The sequence below is a fragment of the Melanerpes formicivorus genome, unplaced genomic scaffold (assembly GCF_026170545.1).
Source record: "Melanerpes formicivorus ecotype bairdi unplaced genomic scaffold, bMelFor1.0.p_v2 SCAF_1, whole genome shotgun sequence".
Lineage (NCBI taxonomy): Eukaryota > Metazoa > Chordata > Aves > Piciformes > Picidae > Melanerpes > Melanerpes formicivorus.
The window spans coordinates 38555077-38581809 of record NW_027142353.1 but is presented as its reverse complement, the minus strand read 5'-3'; the positions used below and the strand labels follow the sequence as shown (position 1 = coordinate 38581809).

Below are 26733 nucleotides of genomic sequence, written 5' to 3'. Positions count from 1 at the left end.
TCTGAACTCTTATTTCTGCACTAATCCAAAGGAAAGAAGGAGGGAAAAATTTTCACAGAAATACAAGCCTACTGTTAAACCATAAAAAACATTAAAGTATTTTCAGAAGGAGGTAGGGAGAGTGGATGAAAGTTTATTGCTAAATTGGGTCATGCATACCCAGCTACGGTATAGAGACAGACACAACACGGGACTAGGAGAAATCAGCAATGCAGTGATTCAGGTACAATGCAAGTGGTGAGACCTCCTGAAGCAACATGGTTGGCCCTGTATGAAGCACATAAAATTGACAAATTACTGGCTGTCTGATAAAAGAGAAACTTTTGTCCCTTTCAGGCCTCCAAGATTCCTAACAGCAAATGTGTTTAACAGTTTAAGGAGGAGATCAGAATTTCAAAATTGGATTAAAAATCTGGCAAGCAACTGACTAGGGAGCAGCTTAAAATGAGCATGGAACCATCAGAAGTCATTTGGCAGGAAAACACTGCAGAGGCTCTCTGTGGAGAGACAGTTCCAGCTAGCTGGGACCTCCAACTTCAAAACTGCCACTAAAATCTGGTGCTTATAAGACAGTTTTAAGAATTGAGTTTTGTATTTAAAAATGTACTCGTTGCAACAATGTGATGGGTTAGCCTTGGCTGGCTGTCAGACACCCACTTATCCATTCTCTTACTCCTTCTCAGCAGTCCAGCAGGAGAAAGTAGTATGAGAAAGCTCATGGGCTGAGTTATTCTTCCAGATAACTCCAGAACAGAATCACTTACCAGTTAACATCAGAGGCAAACTTGAGGAAAATCAATTTATTGGTGAGAAATTAAGACAAAAACAGCTCTCTCCCTCTTTCCCCACCCTGAGTCAACTTCACTCCTATATTCTCAACTCCTCCACCATCTCCATCTTACCCAGCAGCACAGGGTGCAAGGAATGGGGGGGTTGTGGTCAGTCTGAAATGCTTCCTTTTTGCTGCTCCTTCCTCCTTACACAGTTCCTCTGCTCAAGCATAGCTCCTTCCCACAGGCTATAGTCCTTTGTGAACTGTTCCACTGTACTCATCAGGCTCCAGTACTTCAGGATAAACCTGCTCCAGTGCGAGTCCATTTGCCACAGTTACTGTTAGGAGAACCTGTTCCTGCTTGAACTCCTTTCCACTGACTGCAGTTTCCTTCAGGATACAGCTACTTGCTCCGCTGTGAGGTTCTCCACAGTGGTTATCTGCTCCACTAGTATCACAGTATCACCAAGGTTGGAAGAGACCTCAAAGATCATCGAGTCCAACCTGTCACCACAGACCTCATGACTAGACCATGGCACCAAGTGCCACGTCAAATCTGCCCCCAGCCTGCAGCCTTCCTGGGCTTGTTGTGCCCCAAGGGCAGGTCCCAGCCCTTGGCCCTGTTCAACCTCATCCCCTTGGCCTCAGCCCATGGATGCAGCCTGCCCAGGGCCCTCTGCAGAGACTGCCTGCCCCCAGGCAGATCACCACTGCCACCCAGTTTGGTGTCCTCTGCACTGCTCCTCCACTGCCAGCCTCCTCCTGCACTCTCAGCACCCAGCTCAGAGTCTCAGGGCACAGGATGATTTCTACAGTGCCTAGACTGGGTGTCCAACACCTCTGCCTCCCAAACTCCTCACCACAGATGAGAGCGGCTCATCATCTTACTCCTCCTTATGCAATCCTCCCAGTCTCACCCAGAGAACTCTGCATTTCCCACACCCCCCAGGTTCTCTGCTTTCCTCAAGCAGAAATGCAACCTCCAGGGCTCCTGATGCTCTCTTCCACCTCCTCTGAGGCATCCACTGGAGACCATGCTGGGAAGTCACCCCAAAAAAAGCACAGTCTGCTCCAGAGAGCTGCTGGGGAATCTCTCCTGTGGCACCTGGAAAAATACCTCCCCTCCTTCTCTGACCTCAGTGTCTGCAGAGATATTTCTCACAGTGTTTTTTTCCCCTGCATTCCTCACATACTGCCTGGGAAGCATTTTACTTTTTCTTAAATATGTTTTTCCTGAGGCACCATTGTCTTGGCTGAGGGGCTCAGCCACATCTTCTGATGGTTTTGCTGAAGCTGTCTCCAAATGGTCGTGCCTGGCACAGGCAGCCCCTGGCCCCTCCTCAGTTTAGGAAGGATGTTGTCTTGCTAGAGCATGTCCAGAGAAGGGCAACAAAGTTGGTTAGGGGTTTGGAACACAAGCCCTATGAGGAGAGACTGAGGGAGCTGGGGTTGCTTAGCCTGGAGAAAAGGAGACTCAGGGGTGACCTTCTTGCTCTCTACAACTACCTGAAGGGAGGTTGTAGACAGGCAGAGGTTGGTCTCTTCTCCCAGGCAACCAGCACCAGAACAAGAGGACACAGTCTCAAGATGTGCCAGGGGAGGTTTAGGCTGGTTCTACACAGAGTGATTGCCCATGGGAATGGGATGCCCAGGGAGGTGGTGGAGTCACCATCATTGGAGGTGTTCAGGAGGAGACTTGATAGGGTGCTCGGTTGCATGGTTTAGTTGATTAGGTGGTGTTGGATGATAGGTTGGACACGGTGATCTTGAAGGTCTCTTCCAACCTGGTTTATTCTATTCTATTCTATTCGGTCCCGCAGCCCCATTGCCAGCCACTGAGCACCTGCACCCAATGCAAGTAGGTATCTGTCTTTTATAAAATCTCTAATGTCTCTTAAGCACACTCTGAGCACTGAACATTTCAAGCTAATACATACATTGAGGGTAAAACTTGGTTACCTAAAGGCTGATAAATTCATGACAGGCACATAAAACAAGTATTTAACTCACAAGTGATTTCATAAGAGGGAGAGACACATACATAGATAGTCCTCTGAGCCTGAATCTAGTTATCCAGTTTCAGGCAACCAAATTGGAGAACTGGATCCCTACAGTATCCTTGTAAATTTTAATTCTCCAGAATGAAATTAACTTACCTTTAAGCACATCAGGTCAAACTATGGAAAACAAAACCTGCCTCAGGTTGAAGATTTTTCCAGTGTCAGACAGCAAAATGAAACTCTTGAAAGACTGACATCTTTATCAATGACTTCAACAGAATTTTCTCATGCTTTCTCAGCTAGTATTTCTTTCCTTGCTACCAATTATACCAACCCGAAAGACATGAGTAACAATCCACAGTAAAGAATACTCCTTGTCAATGCATAAATCACTGAGACTGAAACATAGGCTAAATGAGAAAGACTTGATCTTCTACAAAAAATATGACAAATCATACCTTAGTGATAACTCTCCCTATTCCAAATGCAACTAGTTCATGTACTCTTTTATCCTTCTCCTTTTGGATTCAATACCAAGTGATGTTTTGTGTCAAATTACTCTATATGCACTGTCTAGTGCAAAAGACTTGTTTTATAAAGACAGTTGTTTGACAACAAACATGAGTCTAAGCAACATACAAAAACTTCAGTCTCTCATACATACACACTTCCTAATTTTGAAAATCATATTCTACTTACATCTTTATAACAATAAAAACTTATAACTAGAAGTATGAAGGCTGCAGTATCTAAAATTTAGGAGACACACTATCAAGTGTGTTGCCTAGGGAAGATACACAAAAAATAAATCAAGGTACCCAGGAATAAGGCCCTGAGAAGGAAGCTAGATGTGCTAGCCAACAGAAAATGACTGAAGCCAAAACAGGAGACTGAAAATAACTGGGCATCTAACTCCAGGCCAAAAGAAGGTGGCATCTCTAATTCACAGCAGTAATTTCTGCCTTTCTAAGGTCTATTCACCCATTTGCAGCAAACCGCATTGTGCTTAGCTACTGCAGCTCAAACATGAGAAACTTTTCAAGTCTGCTTCAAATCAAGCAAGCCAAATTAAGCAAGCCAAGATAGCAGTCCTGCAGAAAAGGACTTGAGGATGCTGGCAGATGAAAAGTTGAACATGAGACAACAATGCACAATCGCAGGCCAGAAGGCAAATCGCATCCTGGGCTACATCAAAAGAAACATGGCCAGCAGATTGAGAGAGGTGAGTCTGCCACTCTGCTCTAGCGAGACCTCGCCTGGAGTAATGTGTCTGGCTATAGGGCCCTCAACTCAAGAAGGTCATGGACCTGTTGGAGAGGGGCCAGATGAGGGACACAAAAATTATAAGAATGTTGGAGCACATCTCCTATAAAGACAGGCAGAGAGAGTTGGGGTTGTTCAGGCTGGAGATGGCTCTGGGGAGACTATACAGTGGCCTTCTAGTACCTGAAAGGGGCCTACAGGAAAGCTGAGGAGGGCCTATTGAGGACACGTAGCAACAGGACAAGGGGCAATGGTTTTAAACTGGAGCAAAGTAGATTTAGATCAGACATTATGAAGAAGTTTTTTATATGAGGGTGGTGGAACACCAGAACAGGTTGCCTAGGGAGGTGGTGGAGGCCCCATCCCTGGACACATTCAAGGTCAGGCTTGATACAGCTCTGAGCAACCTGATCTAATTAAAGATGTGCAGGAAGGTTGGTCTAGATGACCTTTAAAGATCCCTTCCAACCCAATGCATTCTATGATAAAACCTGATTTTCCCCTTTCTCCAAAGTCTGCTATGAACAGATTACAGGATACACTCACACACACTTTCTCATGGGGTCACAGTGCTCTGACAAGACATACCAGAGCAGCAGCAGGAATGCCTGCTTTCAGCATCCAGTGCAGCCTGAGCAACATGAAGGCCTCTGACCAGCTTCATGGCCCAGGTTTCAGACAATATAGCCCATGCTCAATAGCAAAAGAACCCAAAGCAACAAAACAACACAGAGGCACACATCTAAATCACAGAATCACCGAATCACCAAGGTTGGAAGAGACCTCAAAGATCATCAAGTCCAACCCCTCACCACAGACCTCATGACTAAACCATGGCACCAAGTGCCATGTCCAATCCCCTCTTGAACAACTCCAGGGATGGTGACTCCACCACCTTCCTTGGCAGCCCATTCCAATGGCTAACGACTCAGTGAAGAGCTTTCTCCTCACATCGAGCCTAAACCTCCCCTGGCACAGTTTGAGACTATGTCCTCATGTTCTGCTGCTGGTTGCCTGGGAGAAGAGACCAACCCCTTCCTGGCTACAACCTCCCTTCAGGTAGTTGTAGACAGCAAGAAGGTCTCCCGAGTCTCCTCTTCTCCAGGCTAAACAATCCCAGCTCCCTCAGCCTCTCCTCATAGGGCTTGTGCTCAAGGCCTCTCACCAGCCTCACTGCCCTTCTCTGGATATGTTCAAGTGTCTCAATGTCCTTCTTAACTGAGGGGCCCAGAATTGGACACAGTACTCAAGGTGTGGCCTAACCAGTGCTGAGTATAGGGGCACATATACATTTAGGAAGTTGTTGGCTAAGGGGAGATCTCATTGCTCTCTACAACTCCCTCAAAGGATGGTGTATAGAGGTTGGTGCTGGTCTCTTCTCACAGGTAATTAGTGATAGAACAAAAGGGAATGGCCTCAACTGCAACAGGGTAGGTTTAGACTGGACATTAGGGAAAAAAAATCACAGAAAGAGTGGTTGGACATTGGAATGGGCTGCCCAGGGATGTCATTGAGTCACCAACCCTGGATGTGTTTAAATGTTGTTTAGATGTGGTACTTGGGGATATGGTTTAGGGGTGAACCTTGTAGAGTAGGGTTAATGGTTGACTTGAGGATCCCAAGGGTCTTTTCCAACCTGAATGATTATATGATCAGCCAAGCCACCAAGATGAACTCTGTAGCCTGTCAAACAAGTGTGAAATAATTTTGAATTACTATAGTCTCCCTCCCAAATGCATTGAGTGGTCACATTTGGGCTACTCTTGCAGTTTCCCTTTGGGCCAGAATATGTTAACTTGCTCTAATTTAATTTAATCAAACCAATATTAATACTTCTGATATGAAGCAAATGGAGTAATTTATAAAGTACTCATGGAAGATCAAGCTGTCTATACCTCCAATTAATATTCTTAAATCTTATTTATTTAGGTTGAAAGGACCACAGACAGAAAATATGGCAGAACTCAAGGAACAGCTTTTCAAGGTAAGATCAGTATCACCAATACAAAGTGAAAGGTGACTTTACACCTAATTTTATAGTAAGTCTTACATGTTTCTGTAGTTGGTAATACACTGTTGTTCTTGAGGCTTTCAACATTTTACTTTTTGCTACAGAAGCACTTTAGTTAAGACACGTTTCAAATCCTCACACAGCCTCTCAGGTTCAACCCTGATAAAACTGGGATTTGACTTCCACCTACATGATCCTTGTTACATCACTTTGTAATGGTTGTAATTCAGCTGTACCTTATGTATGTTGGGTATGTTACATGTGACAGTCAGCACTTCCAACACTATCAGCCAGTACAGACAACTAATGGACTTCAAAGATTTCACACTGGTCCTTTAATCAACTATGCAATTTGAAGAAAAGGTTCAACCTTCAGGGATTTTGAGGTTTGTAAATTAACTTCCAGATTTAGCTCTGGCGCACTCTCACAGAAACTAACTTTGTATAAAAGCTACTGGAACAAGCCCAAAGTGTTGAAAAAATAGTAAGCAGGCTACATCACCTTATCCTCATGAATTGTTATGCATAACAGTTTAAATCATCAATTCTTAAATCTTATGGCCTCTTTTTGAAAGTACACTTCTCAAATTTTATTACTCTCTGGTAAATCATATTGCATTTTCTGTAGTCTGTGGGCACTGGTATCTCCCGACAATGAACATTTTTTATAAGCATAGCCTAGTAACCTCAGCACTAAAGATCTAACAAATATGCTACCCCTCACAGGTGCTCCAGGATGTACATATACTGCATATAAAACTGCATATTCATACACATATGATGTATATTTTTGTGATTATCCTTCATCCATTTGATGGTTGAGTCCCTGGCAACCTTGTAATAACAAAATAATCTTTTTAATAGATTGAATTATTTGGACTGAATTTCCCTTCTAAATCTACGAATTCCTATAAATACAGTTCAATTTTCTAAGATTTATTAAAATTGTTTGCAGACCATTTTCTGTGAATATAATTTTTTTAGACTGGAAACTGTTCAGGAGAAACTAGCTGTGTATAGTCAACATAGCACTGTACATTATCTCCTTCCCTGGAGATACTGAAAACCCACTTGGATGCATTCCTGTGTGATTTACTTTAGGTGATCCTGCTCTAGCAAGGCAGGAGTTGACTACATGATCTTTCAAGTTCCCTTCCAATCCCTAACATTCTGTGATTAAAATACAGGAAATTACAAATTATAGTCAACTGGACAATCAAGTCACATCATGTTGTTTCTGTTACTAGTATGGGTTAATGTGATGGAGATACCCACTTTCTTATTCAGCAAAGCTTCTCTGATCACTGTCTAAAATTTACCAGTTCTGCCAACATCTCTGTCAGGGCATTCATTTGCCACGGTAACTCTTAAAGGTGACCAAAACAAGGGCACGAATACAGCTAAAACACAGCAAGTTTACATTTCTGAGCAAGTACCTAGAAAATTTATACATGCTTACAGATGTGTACATGTATACATGTGAATGGTACCCACTTATATTCACTCCCTGTCTGCTGCATGTGAACTGCCACAGCCAACCCATTTGGCTAGGGAAGGAAAACATGAGAGGCAATTTGTGTCACATTTCACATGCAGGAACAAGCCGTTCCAGCGAGGAGGATTTAATAGACGGTAATGAAAAGAGATGGCAACACAGGAAAAGGCTGCAGGAAAACGTGCTGAACTGAAGTTACAGAGCCTGGGTGCAAACTGGATAACAAAGGCTAGGATGTACAGAGGTATACCAAAGGCAATGCTGAGAGATGCTCACATGGAAAGACGGTGTATGATTTTTTTAAAGCCAATGTGCTCTTCACTCCCGTTATTCACTGCTTGTTTACCACGACTATCCTTGATAGTTGCATATAGTGACAGTCCCATTACCACATGTACCATGTGTTTTTCTAATCAGATAGGTTTAGCATGCATATTCAAAGAAAACAACATGAAAAATATCACAGAAAAAAAATAAATATGCCAATTGGAGGCAAAGTTATGCTATTTCAAAAACTGTAGCCACTGAAACTACAATTTAACAATGAAGACTACAGATTTTAAATACAACAATCCTTTTACTATTTGCTACTATTTGCTTCTAACAGTGCTGAATCTGGAAAACAAAATATAGTAAAGGGTATCTGCTACTAACCAATAACATTTACATTTAATATAATTTCTGCAGAGATTTGAAGCAATAAGCATGGGGGGTTTTCCTCTTAAGTGAGTGGACCTTACATTAACAAAGGACACTAATTATAGTCATTATTTTGCACGTTCTTAGGCAGACATTTTGCGAAATATGTCACATTGCTAAAACCAAAGTTAATTTAGCAGAAGCACCAAGAATCACAGGAATGTGATTTCCTTTCATTGAGCTTGCAGTATTTCCTAGCATTTTCTTCATATAGGGTTTGACAACCTCATGCTTATACCAAGTGGCACCAGAAAGCAGAGAAGTTAGGGACACATGGATGAAACTGGTAAAGCAAAGCCGCAGTCAACAGGAGTGGGGCAATTCCCCACTTCTCTACGGGTTTATGTCCTGAAAACAATTTAACTGTGAACAGGCGGAGCTCTACGTCAATCAGCCAAACTAACACTTTTCTTTGGGGGTGGTTGAAGAAGAAGAAGGAATAAAAAAAAAAAAAATCAAGGTTGAGAACTGAAGGTTTAGTGCGTCTTCCTTCAGACTCACCTTTCCACGCTTTACTCCCGAACAGAAACTCCGTCTGTGTCTGTCGGTCTGCCAGCATGGAGGCGCTTCGGGACGGTTATCCTTCAGTCACACCGACAGAAAGCGCTACCCTTCCGCGCCGCGTGTTCAGCGCAGACCCTGCTCACGGCCGGCGGTGCCGGAAAGCCCCGGCAGCCGCAGCTCTCCCCGGCGGGGCGGCCCGGCCAGGCCCGGCGGGGGCGGCGGGGCACAGCCCGCCGCAGCCGCCCCTCCGCCCTGCGCGGGCGGATTATAGTCAAAGCCCGCACGCCTAAACCCGGCTCACCGGGAAAAGCTGCTCGAAGGGCTTTGCGATCCTGTTAAGTTCTCGGAGAGGATCAAGACGTCAAAGCAGCTCGGCGGCTCAGCGGCACATTGCTTGCCACGCCGTGTAAAGTTGGGAGCCCGCCGCGGGCAGAGCAGGGCACAGGCCGCCCCGGGACCGCTTGGCGGAGCGAGGACCTGCAGCCCCTGGCAGCGACGCCGACCCCAACACGAAAAGTGAGGTGACCCTGCCAGGCGGCTTGCCCCGACCCACCAGCTCCCCTTCGGGCAGCCATACACAGCCTAGTCCTCGAGGCACTCAGTATCTGCGGGGCGGAGCTGCGCGCGGGCGGGCCCCCATCCCCTCCTCCCTGTGGGAACTGGCGGTGCTTAGATGCAGCGCTCAAGCCGCTTCAGCTTTAGTTCTCTACCAGGCAGGGTCCCGTTGCTGGTGCAGTATGCCTCCCGACCGCATTCGCGGCTCCTAATGACGCCTCCTTAGCTGTCGCCCGTGGTCCGTGACGCGGGAGAGGCCAGACTGAGCGGGGAGGCTCTGCGGCGTCCCCAGAGGGGCCGGCCGCCGCTTCAGAGAAGAGCTCGGGGCCGCCAGAGGAAGCCGGCTTCCCGCAAACGTTCCCTGACACCGCGTTCTCGCACACAGCGGCCCCTGCGCAGAGGGGCCGGGCGCGGGCCCGGTGGGCTGCCCGCCGCACCGACCCCTCGGCCTCCGCCGTACACGGAGCCGTCCATTGGGGGCTGGCGGGTGGAGAGCGGAGCTCTGCCGGCAATCCCTCGTCAGCCGTCAGGGAGCGGAGGGTGGGTGGCTTCTGTCACGCCGTCCGCGCACGACCTCTGCTTGAGGGCTATGGTCAGTAGATGATAACCCCCCACAAGCTGGCCGCAGCACTACCACTGGGACCGGCACCTTCTCCCTGATGAGGAGGCGTTTCTGTTTGATGTTGCGCTGCACAGGATTCTTACTCGATTATCTTAAGGGTTCTATTCTATTCTATTCTAAGGGTCTTTTCGTATCCTGTCTCTCTGAGCTCCGAGGAGGAGAGGGAGGGGACTGACCTTCACGCCGACTGTGAGCCTGCGCCAGGCAGTGTAATTCCCTTAGCTTGTACTGAAGCTCCCTGAAGGGTCTGCGTTCCCATAAACGTCACTTGTTCAGCTGAGATTCTGCTTTTCAGAGAGTCCAGAAAAGCTGTAAACAAAGACCGCGTATGAAAGCTCCACAAAATAACTCTTCAGCTTGAAAAAGAGTCAGCAAAAGCCACGTCATTCCTAACTGGCTGCTGTGCTTTGCTGCACGATGTCAGTTCAGCTAGACTGAACACAACATGACACTAGAAATGCATTTAAATGCTTGGCTTTATGGAGAGGCAGAATTACTCACTGCTCTCCCCTCGCTAACAACTAATTTATGCAAGAAAGATGAACCACATCATACAACAAGCACAAAGGAGAGGAAAAGGCCATGTCTAAAATTCTGAAAGCCTCATAAGGAACTCAAGGTCTCAGACAGCCATCATATGAGTCTGCAGAGTAAGTGGTCTTTTGGGGATCAGAATAGAAAAGCCTGGGAAGGCAGAAAGCAGCTGAAAAGCAAGCCACCCTTTCTTTCCTGGTGGCTTGCCCAATCAGGAGAACTCTGGGCAGTGTCCTGGAAGTACTAATAGGGGGGCTTGCCAACCAGGCATGCACCAAATGCCAGGTTGCTCTCATCCCTCCAAATGCTGTTTGCATTTCCCAGGTGTTACACACAGATACCCCTTACAGGTCCTGGCTTCCTGCTACAACAAGGTCTAGTTATGCACCTTAGCCTCACATTCCGGTTGCTACATGAAGAAAGCCTAGGAAGGGAATCCAGGAAAAAAATGGGGAGATTTCCAAAAGGTCCCAAATCTGGACAATAAGGAAATCAGGATGAATCAACAAAACCCATTGTCCACATTTAGAATGCATCACTTTCCAAAGCCTGTCATAGTATTCAGTGGTATTGATGTAAGAGTATTTAGAGAAAATACCATTTAAAGTTATGCCCTCACAGTACTCCATTTTACCTCCATCAGTCACAAGATTAACTGTCTTCAAATCTTTTATATCATAGAATTAAATCTCTGAGAGAAAAAATGTTTCATAAAACAATGTCAACAAGATTTATCTAAGCGCTTACCATAATGCATGTTTGTTTAAAAGTACCATTTTCTATTCAAGGAGATAATATTTGTTTTAAAAAACCCCACAGGATTATTTCTCAGGTTTTACATTAATCTGAATTACATACATCTCAGGTTGATTTCTCAGTGTATAAATATGCAGCCTTCATTGATTGTTTTCCTTTCTCACACCTGTCTTCTTCCCGGAGTCATCATTCTCTCTAGAAATATTAAATCTACACTTACAGTTCTGTAGAGAGGTAGAAGGCCTTAATTAAAACCCAACATTCCAACACCAATATTCTTTATTTTATGTGTGTTGTTCAAATACATACTGAAGATATAAGCTATATTAAGCTTAAGAACAAACAGCCCTTTCTGCGCTGAAAGCTTTTGCATAGCAAGTACATTACGAAAAAAATCTGGAAAAATCTAATTTGTGGTAGTACCAGGGAAAATAATACTCTTCAAATTGTTGTGGAGCCCTTTTGTCCTCTTCAGGAAGTTATATTCACTAAGAGACATTGTATGTTTCTTACTTCAGGCAAGGTGCTACCTGAAACAACTGAGCTATTACTGGTACTGAATCACTGGTTCTCCATCAGTACCACCCTTCCTGCTTCCCTGGCAACTGTGTTCAGCTAGCTCCTGCTTCCAGCTTGCATGTTCCTCATAATAAAAACGAAACACAAACAAACAAACAGAGGTTCTCCAGTCACAGATTCCATGTAAACTATTTCTACTGATTCTAAACATAGAAGGGAGAGACTTGGCTAAGCTCCTGGGAGCTCAGTAACTTGCTACCAGACAGTGACCATCTGCTATGACCTGCACCATAATGGCTGGGAAGTGTTTTATCGCTCTGCTGGGGAATAGGGTACATCTTCACAGAGCTCTAGAAAGAGCTTAGAATGTCCAGATACTCTCACACTGAAGTCACAGTTTGGGAGGAGAAGCTAGCACAGGAGAGTTGGTACAGGGTGCTCCATACCCCCTCCCAATAAAATATGCCACTTGATGTCCAAATAGCAAGACATGCCTCACTGTTATGGTTTGAGGCTGCATGCCTTAAAGAACCACAAAGTGGAAGACCTCCAGGAGGACCAGAAAGGCTCAGGGATGGACTGGAAAATGTAAATTGTTTATTCTATCCTGTACTTCTGCTCTCTCTTTATAAGCAGGCTGTAGGGTAGGCTTGCTCTTTTTTTCTCCCGCCTTTCTGCTCTCCAGCAGGTGTCCTCATCTGATAATGTAGGGGAGTATCTCAGACTTGTTTGTGGCTTTCAGATGCCTGACTAATTTTTCCTGTGCAATTTTGACCTGTTTAGGCCTAATGGAAGGGAGTCATGGGTGACGGGGAGCGGATACTTATTAGGTGTTAAGGATTCATGCATTCCATATTTTTTCAGTATATTTACAAATATAATTCTGTATTTCTCTCTAATTCAACAAGAGCGTTCTATTTTACTCTTTTGGGGAGGGGTAAAATTATACCTGTCAGCTCTTTAAACTAAGACACTCACTACAGCAACACAACAATAAAAGAGGTGAACCTGGAACAAAGTAGTAATGAAGCTATTGGAAAAAGTAAGGAATGGTGAGGAACAGAAGAAGAAGAAAATTAGGGAAGGTGGAATTAGTTGGGAGCACATGAAGAGAGGGACAAAGTGGTAGCACAGAGCCTTACAGCAACACTTACAAAGGATGCAAAAATTGTTCAGGCATTGGGGGGGGGGGGGCGGGGAAATCCCCCAAAAAAGGGCAACAGAAGGTTTGAACTTACTGCATTTTTAGGAAGGTTTATTATACATGTGACCATTATATGTCAACTCAAACAAAAGAGAACCTTTATACCATATATATATATATATATATATATATATATAGTGTATGCCAAGGATATACACAAGGAGAGAGGAGACTGAAGTGGCTCCAGTGCTGCCTGAGTGCTGGCATTGTGTGCTCAGTGTATGGTAGAGAGCTGCTGAACCAGATGCCTCTCCTTCTGGTCCTCTTGCATCATTTATGTCTGAGGCACAGGTGTGCTGAGGGCTTTGTACAACTCCTAAGCATCAAAGTGTTCAACTAATTCACTAAAGATGCTGGAACAGGCTTTTATTTGGCATAAATTTACCTAAATGACAACCTGATTTGCTAATTATACTGTTTTTCTAAATATAGGTGATTGTTCCACATATTGGTATCAGGACTGTACCTCTTCAAAGGGAGCCTTAGTGATGTAGGTAGTAATTAGACTTGAAATTATGTCCAAAATGAAAGGCAACTAGTTGCAAAGCTCACAGATTCAATTCTGCTAAATAATCTTCAAAGGAAATGAAACAAACATATTTAAAATATCAAGCTACACAGACAACACAGTGTTGATATGGAACCACTAACATTCACTCTAAACATACTACATCATGAAGCAAGTTGATCATGACATCATTCATTGTCAGAGCAGGGCGCGGTAAGAGGCAGAGAAACCATCCTGAGTCCTGTAGTCAAATGTGGCAACGTTTTCCATTTCTCATATTTATGCCTACATTGTTGTTCAAACCTATTTACTGCCAGGTTTCAGCCTGCTAGTGGCAGACTTTTGCCAGCTGCCTAAGTATTGAGAATGACAGAAAAAAAACAATTTTTTTTTTCACTTTTCCATTTTCTGAATTGTTAGATATATGTGAAAACATGCTTATTCAGGGAGCAAATGTTCCTTCTTTCCAATGTTTTCCTAATTTCCATGACATTTTCTTTCCAAGTTTACCTCCTGCATCATTTCTACAGTCATTAAACCAGTCCTTTGAGAGCCATCAACAAGCAAGTTCAGCATGCTGACAGCTGCAAGATATCATCCATCAAAATAGTTATGTTCAGCAAGGAACTACTGATGGTTTAACTCAGGGACCTAAAATTACTGCTATCTGATAGACACCTCCTGAAAACACAACCACAAATCACCATGTCCAGTTTTGACAAAGCATTTTGTACTTCTATATTCAAATTAAATATCAGTTTTGTTCCACTCTGTCCACAATTAAGCAAAGCATTGGTGATATTTTGCAGCTGCAGTTTATAACTAATAAGAAAGGGAGTTCTAGCACCTTAAAAGAGAAAAGGAAGGGGTTGGGAAAGGGGGAAGGGGGAAGGAAAGAAAGAAAGAAAAAAAAAAGCAATTGCTTATGTTACAGTCTTTGACGCTTTAATCCTCAACTACCTGTCTTATTAAACAGTCTTGACTTTTAGACTTTCCTACTTTATTTTGAAGTCCAGGAAAATGCTAACATTTGAGTGATACTTAATCTGTGCCTTTCTGTCTAAGAACTTGTTTTATTAGACACAAGGTCTCACCAGCTGTGTGGTGGATCGCTGTTGGATGAACACCAAGTGCCCACCAAAGCTGCGCTATCACTCCTCCTCATTTGAACAGGGAAGAGAAAATGCAACAAAAGGTTCATGGGTCAAGATAAGGACAGGAAGACCACTCAGCAACTACCATCGCAACAAAACAGACTTGACTTGTGGAAATTAATTTCTTGCCAATCAAGAGTCAGAGTAGGATGATGAGAAATAAACCCAAATCGTAAACCCACCTTTCCCTCACCCCTCCCTTCTTCCTGGGCTTCATTTCACTCCTGAGCTAGCCTCTCCCACTGAGTGACCTGGGGGATGGGGGAATGGGGGTTAGAGTCAGTTCATCATTCATTGTCTGTGTTACTCCTTCCTCCTTGCTCTCTTCCCCTGGTGCAATGTAGGGTCCTTCCCACAGGAGACAGTTCTCCACAAACTTCTCCAGAGTGGGTCCCTTCCGCAGGGTGCAGTCCTTCAGGAACAGATTACTCCAGCATGGGTCACATATGAGGCTACATGTCCTGTTAGCAAACCTGCTTCATCATGGGCTTTCCACAGGATCACAGCCTCTTTGATGCATCCTTCTGCTCCACCATGGGCTCCTCTATGGGCTGCAGATGAGTGTCTGCTACACCATTAACCTCCATGGGCTGCAAGGGAACAGCCTTCCTCACCATGGTCTTTGCTAGAGTCTGCTGGGGAATCTGCTTCATCACTTGGAGAACCTCCTCCCCCACCTTTTTCATTGACCTGCAGAGTTGTGTCTCTCACATATTATCACTCCTCTCTGCTACACAGCAGTTTTTTTCCCCCTTCTTGAATGTGTTACCACAGATGCACTACCACTGTGACTGATGGCTTCAGCCTTCACCAGAAGTTCCATCTTGAAACCAGCTGGCATTGGCTGTACCAGACATAAAGAGAACCTCTAGTAGCCTCTCACAGAGGTGGCTTCTGTGAAAAGGCATCTGTTTCATCCCCTCACCACAACTACAATCACCACAATTCCTCACAATCATTCTGTTCTTAAATTTCTAGCTGTGTTCAGCCCATGTTTTGCCTCTTTCCTTTCCTACTTACCATCTTTATCTTGAATTCCTCAGGCCCCATTGTGCGCACCAAAAAGAACTGCAAGTGGGCTGACCAGTACTGGCCACCAGATGTCCACCAAGCCACTCTTCTCCTCAGCAGGAGGGGGGGGGGGAGAAAGGAAGATCGAAAAGAACCCATGGGTCAAGATAAAGGCTGTTTAATAAAGCAACAGCAGAGGCTGCACACAGAGGCAAAGGAAAGCAAAGGAAAAATGGAAGATTTATTTTCTGCTTCCCAGGATCAGCAATGTCCAGTAGCTTCCCAGGAAGCAGTGGTTGCTCCAGAAGACAAACACTGTGGTAGCTATGTCCCCTCTCAAGATCTTGCCTAGTCTCAACCTACTGGCCTTTTGGGGGTGAGGTGGGGGTGAGACAGCCTTCATGTTGAGCAGGCACTGCTCAGCAGTAGCCAAAAGGCTGGTGTGTTGTGAACACTTTCTAGATACAAATGCAAAGCATAGCACTATGAGGGCTGCTGTAAGGAAAATTAACTCCATCTCTGCCAGATCCAATTAGCTGACAACTGCTACCACTTGGGATTTGCTTCCTAGACACTTGGAGGAAGAGGGGACTTTTAAGTGCGGCACCAGTTGGACCATAGATCTGAATTCTATCACTTTGCATTTTCATTTCTACCTCTCTGTTAAGTCATTCCTCTTTGTTTAAAGAGTGGACAGATATAATTTTACTCCCAGAGGAAGTAAAATAAAGACACTCTCGTTGAATTGGAGAGAAATACAGAAATTGTATTCAAAAACATACAGGAAAATACAGAACACACAAATCCTTAACACCTAATACCTGTACAGGATACATGAAAACCCACAAAAATCTTCTCCCAACCAGACTAAACCACAAGCCCCAGTGCTCCTTTTCTCCCCTCACCCCTGTTGCCTCCCTTCCATTAGGCCTAAACAGGCCAAAATTGCACAATACAAATTAGTCAGGCCTCTGCAGGCCATAAACAGGCCTGCTCCCCCATTGTTACCAGATAAGGACTCCCTCCGGAGAGCCATAAGGAGGGAGAAAATAGAAAGAACAAATTATACAGTGTGCTTATAAAGAGATAGCAGAATTATGGGATAGAATAAACAATTTACACTTTTCTGGTCCATCCCTGGACCTTTCTGGTCCTCCTGGAAGACTGAGCTCTCTGTTTTTTCAAAGGCACCAGCCTCAAACCATGACATTCTTTTCTTTCCTTACCCTGTCATTAATATTTCAATTCTCTTTGCTCTCCTCAGAGATACTGCCTTCAACCACACTTCTGAAATCACATATATGCTGCCTGCCCTCTGCTTCCCCATACCGCCCAGGACTGGAATAAAAAATCCTTTATTAGAATAAACCTTTATTAGAATAAACCAAACCAGGTTGGAAGAGACCTTCAAGATCATCGTTCCAACCCATCAACCAATCCAACCCACCCAAACAGATACTTTTTATCCTGGAATTCAATGCAGGTCTTAACTTTCAGTGAGACTGACTTCACAAATTTATTTCAGCAGAAAAAGGAGTTAATTGAATCCGACTAGGTATCAAAGGTATAAAGCATCACTCCACCAGCTTGCCCTGGTGTAGTGACTATACAGAATGGAAAATAAACTCTATAATCAAAGTATAGAAGTTCAATTACATAGCAGTATATCTGGTAGTTGAAGAATTTAGAGGCAGGAAAATTATAGCAGTTGGATTGCTGTTAAAAAAAAAGCAGGTAACACAATGAACTTGCTGCACAAGAGACAAATAGAATAGAAAATAGATCTGAGAATTAAACAGCCATGTAAATAAAATGTAGAAAAGTAGTTTGTATGCACTCACGAATATAATCAGTAACAAGTTAACTTCCACAAGGATCCACAAGTTACTGAACTGTGAAAATTTTTCACTGACTGCTCATATATTTCTACAAATAAGTACAATATCAGTATGTATGTCCTGAAAGCAGAGCCTTTCTTTACTAGCAACCTCTGGTCAAAAGACCTTGATAAGATAAAATGTCTATCCACTTATCAACCAGGAAATTAGATGCTGCAGTAACTTTCTGCACCCACCTGAGGATATGGTTACAGGTCCGCATTCCTTTGGCTTTCCCTGAAAGTTTTGTTTCTTAGAGCTCTCCCATTCTAGTTTTGAATTATCCCTTTCTTCCTGCAGAGCATGATACACTCTCCCCAACACCAATTCAGAGTGAGCATCTGAGCTTTAAAAATCCTAAAACTCCTAGAAAATGGCTGGTGATCTGAGGTGATATGTTTCAAAATATTATCTTTAATTATTCTTTAAGATTATCTTCATGTTCAGTAAGGTAGTTATAGTGCATGGCTTAGACTATTTTCAGGGGAGAAGAAAAAAAAAAAGATAACTAGCTGTCCCATCTTTCTGTGTTTTGTTGCATTGCCTGTCTTGTTAATTACCTTTACTTGCATATAAATGAAATTGCCTCTCATATCATGCTGTGGTCTTTAAATAGATCTGGTTTATTGTATTCACTAGATGATCATGAGTTATTGAAATACTGCCAATTTCACAATCGTTACATGACCATAAAAATGATATATAACCTTGAACTATTTTCTTTAAAAACAAAAATACCCCAAAACTGGAGGGAAAAAAAAAATCACCGGTTTTGAATCCATAATTGCACTTTTTATAAAAGGTACTTTAACAGTCTTCTGAGAAAGGAAGAATTTTGCACAGATATGTTTCTTCAGCTGCTTTCCATTCCTCCAGTTAGTCTGTTAAGCTGAAGCTCACTTTAACTTCAGGATGAGCTGGCTTCTGAGATTTCAGGTTAATCATCAGTAACCTCTGAGAAATAAGTAAATAAGCAAACACTTAAATAAATCAAATATGATGCAGCAATAATTTCTCCCAAATGCAGTAGGAAAACAGGAGTTAATTGAAGGTTTGCAGAGTCTTGACTTAGTCTGCCACAAAATTAAATCCAAAGACTGAAATTATTCAAAACTCACCATCTGCTGGAAGATACATTGCAGCATCCCCCTGCATCTAGTAGCAGGACAGCATTTTGAAGGATGTCTAGTCTGAGAGGCAAAAGGTAGATCTGAAAAGAGGATCAAGCTAGTTGAGACTTGTGAACTTAGTTCTGTAAATCTGCCCTGCTCTCTGTTAGCTTGGGCTTAGAGCATTGATGCAGAGTTCACTTTCTCTGATTGTGTTGCCTGGGATCAGGCCCCAAGCTGGAGCAGACATTATGTTGGACTTGCCCTTCCACATCTTGAGGCCAATTCCTGGCATTAGTCATCTGTGTATAAGTATCACTTGTTCAGTAAGCCAAGGTAATACACCTTGCAGACCTTCTGTTGTTATAATGAATAATCAAAATAGAGAGTCAGGCCCTGTGGGAAAGGCAGTCAATAGTCAAAGTAGAAATTCTGTACTAATCATCCTTTGTTGTACAAAAGGAAGTGTTTAGTGGCACTACTAGAAATCACCTGAATCTGTTAGGTGATTAATGATAACATATCTAATGATATTATTCAAGAAGTGATACAATCCGTTCACTCCAATGAACTTCAAATCCTCAGCTGCTCTGTAATGGTGTGGGTCCAAGCCAGTCAACAGAGCTGAGCTTATTTATAATATCTGATACTTTGGCTGTGTGGTTCTGCTGTAAGGGCCATTGACATTTTTCTAATTGTTCCCTCAAGATTGCTTTTGATGGTGTGAGAAAGGAGCTCACTACTAAATTTTAAAGACAACAGTTTATCATAAAATAAAAGCAAAACAGCGCTGGGCGCATAGCAGGTTTGCTAGAGGCACACCATAACAACACAAATTGAACTTATATAGACGTCAAACATATATATTCATACATATTCATACCTTTCCCCAGTATGTTCCCACCCTTCTCCATCAGGGCTGGGACAAAACCTGCACTTTTGACCTGGCCAGTCTTCAGACATGTCGGCACCTCACCTTTCTCTCCCAAACCCCCACACAACAAAGACCATGACCAACCAATCAGCCCAAAGATCAAACCTCACAGTCCCCAGCAATTCCCCTTACAAAAGCCAAATATTAACAACAATTTCTCACAATGGGATTAAAAGTAACTAGTATTTTTACAAAGGAAGATTTGTATGAAGGGGGACTGGAAGAAGAAGGGAGGGGAACCAGACAGTTTCCCTTATCTATGTGTATAAACAATGAAGCAGCAGCTGCAAAAGACCTTTATCATAAATTCAAGGCAAATCAGTGGGAGTCTGTCAGAGGATAACAAGACACTGAACACAATCTAAACTTTTGAACTTTCTGACCAGAGCGCAGGCTTAATAGACTACTAAATATTAACTTCTCCACCCAAAGCCATGAGGAACCTAATTTAAATGTATGTAGTAGGGGGGTTGCATGTGAAGGGGGACATGTAGTAGGCTTTTCGGGAAAGGCTGTAAATCCTGAGTACCTTAGCCTATAGGGAGAAGGAAAGCGAAAGTTGCGGCCGGGAATCTAGGATAAAAGGGGGCTGCGACTCCCAGCAATTGGATAGATACCACCAGGAATTGTCCTGTGGGCTCTCCCTTTATTCGAATAAATCCTTACTAAACTCCTCCGTCTCTGTTGTGAACAGGAACTTCTAAGTAGAGAGAATTTTTCCTTGCACTTTGCTCTGCAATAAAACACCACCAGGATGAATGACAGAATAAGAAGGCTTTAAACATGTATGCATGCGTACAAATACACCTGAGGAAAACTCACTTGGTTTTGTTATGAAAAGAAACACCAATTAGGTCTGTCTTTAAAAGCCATTTGTATTTAAACAGCTCAAGTTATGAAGCCTTCTTCTGTGGGATGGGAGGTCAGCTGAACAAAATCATGCAGTTCACACATGCAAATGAAAGGCAGAAAGATTTAAAACACAGAACAAACAGAAACAAGAAATAAAATGTTCAAAAAGGGCATGTGGAACCCGCCTCATTGGTGTTTTCACAGTTCTGAAACAGCCTAACCCTGTGAGGAACTGACTACTGTAGAAAATTGAAAAAGGTCAAGTTGTTTTCAGAAGCTAGTCCCACAAGAATGAGAAATATCCTGATAAATAAAAGCAAAAAGGCACACATACCCATTTAGTGTTTTGCCTTGTAATCTCCGTGTTGCCCTAGTTTTCATAGTATAGTGTCATAGTATCAGTCAGGGTTGGAAGGGAACCACAAGGATCATCTAGTTCCAACACCCCTGCCATGGGCAGGGACACCCCACACTAGATCAGGCTGGCCAGAGCCTCGTCCAGCCTGGTCTTAAACACCTCCAGGGATGGGGCTTCAACCACCTCCCTGGACAACCCATTCCAGGGCTTCACCACTCTCATGGTGAAGAGCTTCCTCCTCACATGCAGCCTGAATCTCCCCACCTCCAGCTTCATTCCACTCCCCTAGTCCTATCACTACCTGAGATCCTGAGAAGTCCCTCCCCAGCCTTCTTGTAGGCCCCCTTCAGATACTGGAAGGCCACAATTAGGTCACTTTGGAGCCTTCTCTTCTCCAGACTGAACAGGCCCAACTCCTTCAGTCTGTCGTCATAGGAGAGGTGCTCCAGCCCTCTGATCATCCTTGTGGCCCTTCTCTGGACACATTCCAGCACCTCCACATCCCTCTTGTAATAGGGGCTCCAGAAGTGGGTGCAGTACTCTAGGTGGGGTCTCCCCAGAGCTGAGTAGAGGGGGAGAATCACCTCCCTTGACCTGCTGGCCACACTTTTCTTGCTGCAGGCTTTCTGGGCTGCAAGTGCACACTGAGAGCTCATGTTGAGCTTCTCGTCCACCAGCACCCCCAAGTCTCTCTCCTCAGGGCTGCTTTCCAGCCAGTCACTGCCCAGCCTGTATTTGTGCCTGGGATTGCCTTGACCCAGATGCAGGACCCTGCACTTGGTCTTGTTGAACCTCATGAGGTTGGCTTGTGCCCACCTCTCCAACCTGTCAAGGTCCCTCTGGATGGCATTCCTCTATTTATTTTACCTTAATCTGCATCAGATGGAAGGAGGTACATTAAGGGTGAAGGGTTGAACTATGTGAAATTCTTATTTTTTTTAAGCAAAATGAATGAATTTTTCCTTAGTTTGCACAAAAATGAATGTGGAATACAAAGCAGCTACTCTGTCCCATTGAAATAAATGGAGAGCATCACACATATTTTGGTGTAACAGGATTGGGTCCTTGCTGTATAAATGAAAATCTTAGTGCCCACCTAATATCAGTTATTTTTACAAGCATAATCAATACAAGCCATAACAGGCTAAAATCTCTAAAGAATAAATGGTAGATCTCTAATATGGTTTGGTGTTCCAGTCACAGCAAATAGAGATATTTGCATAACAGTCAATCAATCTATCAATTGATAAGGAACCTTCCTGCCTGTTACCTGTCTGGGCACTCATCTGTATCATTTATGTAGCACAGACAGTTTAAAGAGCATGTCACAGCAAAATATATATGTGCCTGTGCCTGGTTCTCTGTCAGAAGAGAGCCCTGAGGAAAGGGGAGTACATAGGACATGGCTTGTGGCCTAAGAGAGGTGGGGAAATTCCTGATGGCTGTAGGCCTATCTGTGAATTCCTTTACCATCTTTTGTGAGTCAAACTGCCTGAAGATACAGGCTGGATGAGCTGTGCAGAAGCTGTGCTGTACTCAGGGAACTGTAGAGAATTTCCTGTGAATTTTCATGCTGCTCTCTTTAAACAAACACGATTGCAAATGCAGCCTTGTTAATGTTTCCCAGGTGGCTACCTTGGGGTAGTAAGTATATGCAAGAATACTTTATTTTTTAATGTTACTTCTCAGGACAGCTCTATCTCTTAGTGAAGATAAGCCTATCCTGCTGTCTCTAGGGGAATTTCAGCAAAATGTTAGTCACACCTGAAGCACTGAAAGGAATCCAGGCCAACTGCTCCAAACAAACTACATTGGCATTTTCAGTCCATTAGCAGCAAGCATAAGCAAAGAGAGACAATTATATGAAATATAAAATAGAACTTAAAGGCTTTCCTCGTTGTGCTTTATGAAAGCAGTTGTTGTCATTGCTGGGCCTCCCTAACATGTCAGAAGAAACTCAGCTGACAGTCTGCAGCCAAAATGGAGGTTATTACAGATTAAAGACACCTCTTTCATGAACTCAAAAATATCTTTACTTCGGTCTAACAACAGTCTGCTCAAACTCTGAGGTGGACTGTGCCCTGAGACACAAGAAACAAATGGTCAGTGGTAAGTTGCTAGCTGCTTTTTGTAAGCACTGTGCCAAGCTCTAAACTTAGAAAGGAAGACACTAAAAAGGGGCTAACAAATCCGAGTATCCATGTACCGACTCCCATTTCAATAGCCCTTGGAGCAATCTGATGCCGCCTACCAGAAAGCAACTACTGAGTAAGAAAGAGAAGGAAAAAAAGTCCTGTTCTCTTGGTTTTGCTTTGGAGTTATTTTAGCCAACACCATTTGTTTCCATTTGTTGTATATGAAGCTCAAGGTGTAAAGTATGCCTTGCATTTAAAAATGTAACAGAAAGTTCACTATTTCAGCAAAGAGTTGAATCTTCAATTATCGGACACTGTTAAATGTGTTTATGTAACTTCCTGCAGACAAGAGAGTAAAGCAGGACAGTAGGAGTCCAGCATGGTTCCATACAATCAACTGGCAGTCAGACCTGCAATAATTGGACTACAGTATCACTGGCAGATATGGCTAGCCCCAGCTTACACAAATTATGTGAGGCAAAGGTGAAATGCTGAAATAAGAAAAAGTATTAAAGAGCAAATATCTCTGACTGGGGCAGGTGGGAACTGTTGTGTTATGATTTCAAGAAGACCACTTTTGTAGCAACAAAGGCAAAGGCACCAGAAATCTTTGCCAATAAGAACAAACTGTATACAAGGTTTGCATAAACAAATAAGTTGTCTGAGAGCTCAGGTCAATGATTAAAGTGCCCCCTTGCTGATTTGCCTGAACTGAACATGTTACTGGCTCTCACAGCTCTCCTGGTGAGAAAGAGAAGTTCTTGTTAGATGGGTCTTCTGTCTCTCTTTAGGAGTGATACCTTCTTTTGCAGTGGGAACCCTAAATTACATATGCCCAGAATAGAATAGAATAGAATAGAATAGAATAGAATAGAATAGAATAGAATAGAATAGAATAGACGAGGTTGGAAAATAACTTTGAGATCATCAAGTACAACCTATCACTCAACACCATCTAATCAACTAAAATTTGGCACCAAGTGCCTCATCCAGTCACTTCTTAAACACTTCCAGTGATGGTGACTCCACCATGTCCCTGGCAGCACATTCCAGTGGCCAATCACTCTTTCTGTGAAAAACTTCTTCCTAACATCCAGCCTAAACCTGCCCTGGTGCAGCTTGAGACTGTGTCCTCTTGTTCTGGTGCTGGTTGCCTGGGAGAAGAGACCAATCCCCACCTGGCTACAACCTCCCTTCAGACATGTGACTAAGGCATGGTAACATATCATGGACCAGCATAGCTTATCATAGGTTATCAGGGTGCATATATTCATCAAGACAGTGAAGTCATCTTAGTTTCAGGCCAGCTTGTCCTAGTTCTGATATAAAAGAAGAGTTTTATTTCAGCAAAATAATAACATATATAGGAATCCTATACAACAACCAGACATTCCATTGCAGTAACTGTCAGCAGTACATAAGTTTGAAAGTTGATGATGCCCATGAACAAGAAGTAAGAAGGACTATGCATCATCCTGTGACTCTTGACCTTACTAGACCTGTGGAATTGCCTTGGGGGTGCTGCAGTTATTTCAGGGGGGCTTCTGGCAGGTGTATCAATGTACATTTGCTAATATCACTGCAGCACCTATGAGCACTAGTCTGTTTATTGTCTGCTTAATGTCATATTCAGAAGGACAGCAAAGCACTGTATTATAGAGCTCTGGATTAGCAGCCTACAAAGAGATTGCAATTAATCTTTTGATGCCTCTTAGAAAGTCAAATTAGAAATAGCAGCACAGCTGCCACCAGGAAAAGGGATTTCTGAGGATGGTGCTTCTTTTTTCAATACAGAGGGGAAAACTTTGGTTGATCAGCAAACCTGAGGGCTAGAAGTAGACCAAGAGAGGTTTTGGAAATGGATTCAGAAGTTGTCAGTAAGACAGAAGAACTCATGAGATTAATCATGCTAAAATCCTGCGTGCCTGATAAGAATTAACCATGCTCGTACCTGCCTAATCACAGGACAAAAAGTACTGGTAAATATGTTGCTAGCAGTGTTGAGAAAAGAAGAAGTGTTTTAGCAGATTGTATTTATAAAGGTTAGCTCCCCATTTATTGCCTCACACAGGAAGAGTAGCACTGAAAGACAAGTTTTGTGCCCCTAGCAAAATGGCATTCCTAAAGGTAGGTTATCCTTAAACCTTTTTCTTGCTGGGGGATTGCTCAGAAGCACGATGTGCTAGGTGGTTCTGTACAGAAATAAGATGACTAAACTGAGCATTACTTGTGTCATGCTGCTGAGGGGCTGCAGAGAAAAACTCAGTAGTTTCTTCTATCTCTTCCATGGCCATGTAGCTGTCTTTTATAGCAAAGAACTAAAAGTCCTTTTGGTTTTAGCACCTTTCTCCCAGTCACAAATAATACTTTGTTCTAGGGCCATGTCATTTGGGCTTAGGGCCCAATGTTCTAGGGCCACTTACCTGCAAAGCATGAACTGATCAGGACATAAACAGCTGCTGAAGCATCATGTGCCTCTAATTCAGAAGCAGGCAAGCCCAGATGTCTGGTTTATGTGGTAATTCAGAATCTAATAACTCATTCACATTGGCTCTATAAACACAGGAGTGTGTTCTCCAAAATCAAAACCTCTGAAATATAAGCAATCATCTTTCACATCAAAATTCCATTCAACTTTCATAATTATGTCAAATAAAAACATAGCATAAAAAAGAAAAATCAGTCTCACAAACTTCTGATTGCTAAACTAAGGCCCCAACATTCAACAGCATCAAAGTACTATCAGGCTATTTTGGGTATTTTCAAAAATGAATCTCAAAGATGTACACGTCAAAACTATTTAAATGTGACATTGCTGCAAGTTACTTTATTTTCTGAAAGATATACAAACAGGGTCAGGTAAATAAAGGCCTGCTGATCAAGTGTCAAAGAATAACAAAAATAAAATTAGGGCAGTACTCTAGAAATCACAGTACCACACGGAAGTCAGTGATCACTTTCATTGTGGCTGTTTTGTATATGCACAATATGCCAAAGTGAACAGTAGAGCGTGGTAAAGGAAAACTTCATTACAGTGTATGGAATCTGCCCTGTTTGCTGCAATTTGCATCAAAAATATGAGGTCCTGGGAAGCACAGTGGTCCATCGTCTCATCTTCAAACCAAAGTAAAGGAATTAAAAAATTGTATACAACCCCCTCTTCTTGCTTCAAACCTTGCTCCACAAATTCTTTCTGTCTGAAGAGAACCTATCTGGGGTGGCTGGGGGTTTAGTCCCCTCACATCATAATGACTCAGCAGGGCAAGCTCAGGCTTCAGCTGGGCTTGAGCTGCCAGCACAGTTCTTGCATCCTCACTGCTGCAACAGAAATGGACCAGCAGGGCCTGACCACAGCTCTGGGCCGGATCCTGCCAGGTGTCAGGCACTGCACACACATAGAATAGAATAGAACAAACCAGGTTGGAAAAGGCCTTCGAGATCATCAAGTACAATATATCACCCAACACCATCTTATCAACTAAACAGGGAACCAAGTGTCTCATCTCATCCAGTCTCTTCCTGAACACCTCCAGTGATGGTGACTCCACCACCTCCCTGGGCAGCACATTCCAATGGCCAATCACTCTTTCTGTGAAGAACTTCTTCCTAACATCCAGCCTAAACCTCCCCTGGCACAGCTTGAGACTGTGTCCTCTTGTTCTGGTGCTGGTTGCCTAGGAGAAGAGACCAGCCCCCACCTGTCTACAACCTCCCTTCAGGTAGTTGTAGACAGCAGTATTGTCTCCCCTGAGCCTTCTCTTCTCCAGGCTAAACAACCCAGATCCCTCAGCCTCTCCTCATAGGGCTTGTGTTCCAAACCCCTCACCAGCTTTATTGCCCTTCTCTGGACGTGTTCCAGCA

The 26733-nt window shown here is 43.4% G+C and overlaps 1 protein-coding gene across 4 annotated transcripts in view; it reads right to left on the bottom strand.

The window, feature by feature from the left end:
• CNGA3 (cyclic nucleotide gated channel subunit alpha 3) overlaps window positions 1-9063 on the bottom strand; it is a 41052-nt gene extending 31989 nt beyond the window's left edge. For 3 of the 4 annotated variants that reach the window (XM_068140462.1, XM_068140485.1, XM_068140480.1), the window contains exon 1: window positions 8742-9063. The gene's annotated coding sequence lies outside the window, so the exon portion shown is untranslated. Of the gene's footprint in view, window positions 1-2928; window positions 3100-8741 lie in introns of those variants that run through there. The other variant, XM_068140471.1, reaches the window with a different exon arrangement.
• Window positions 9064-26733: the final 17670 nt, after the last annotated feature.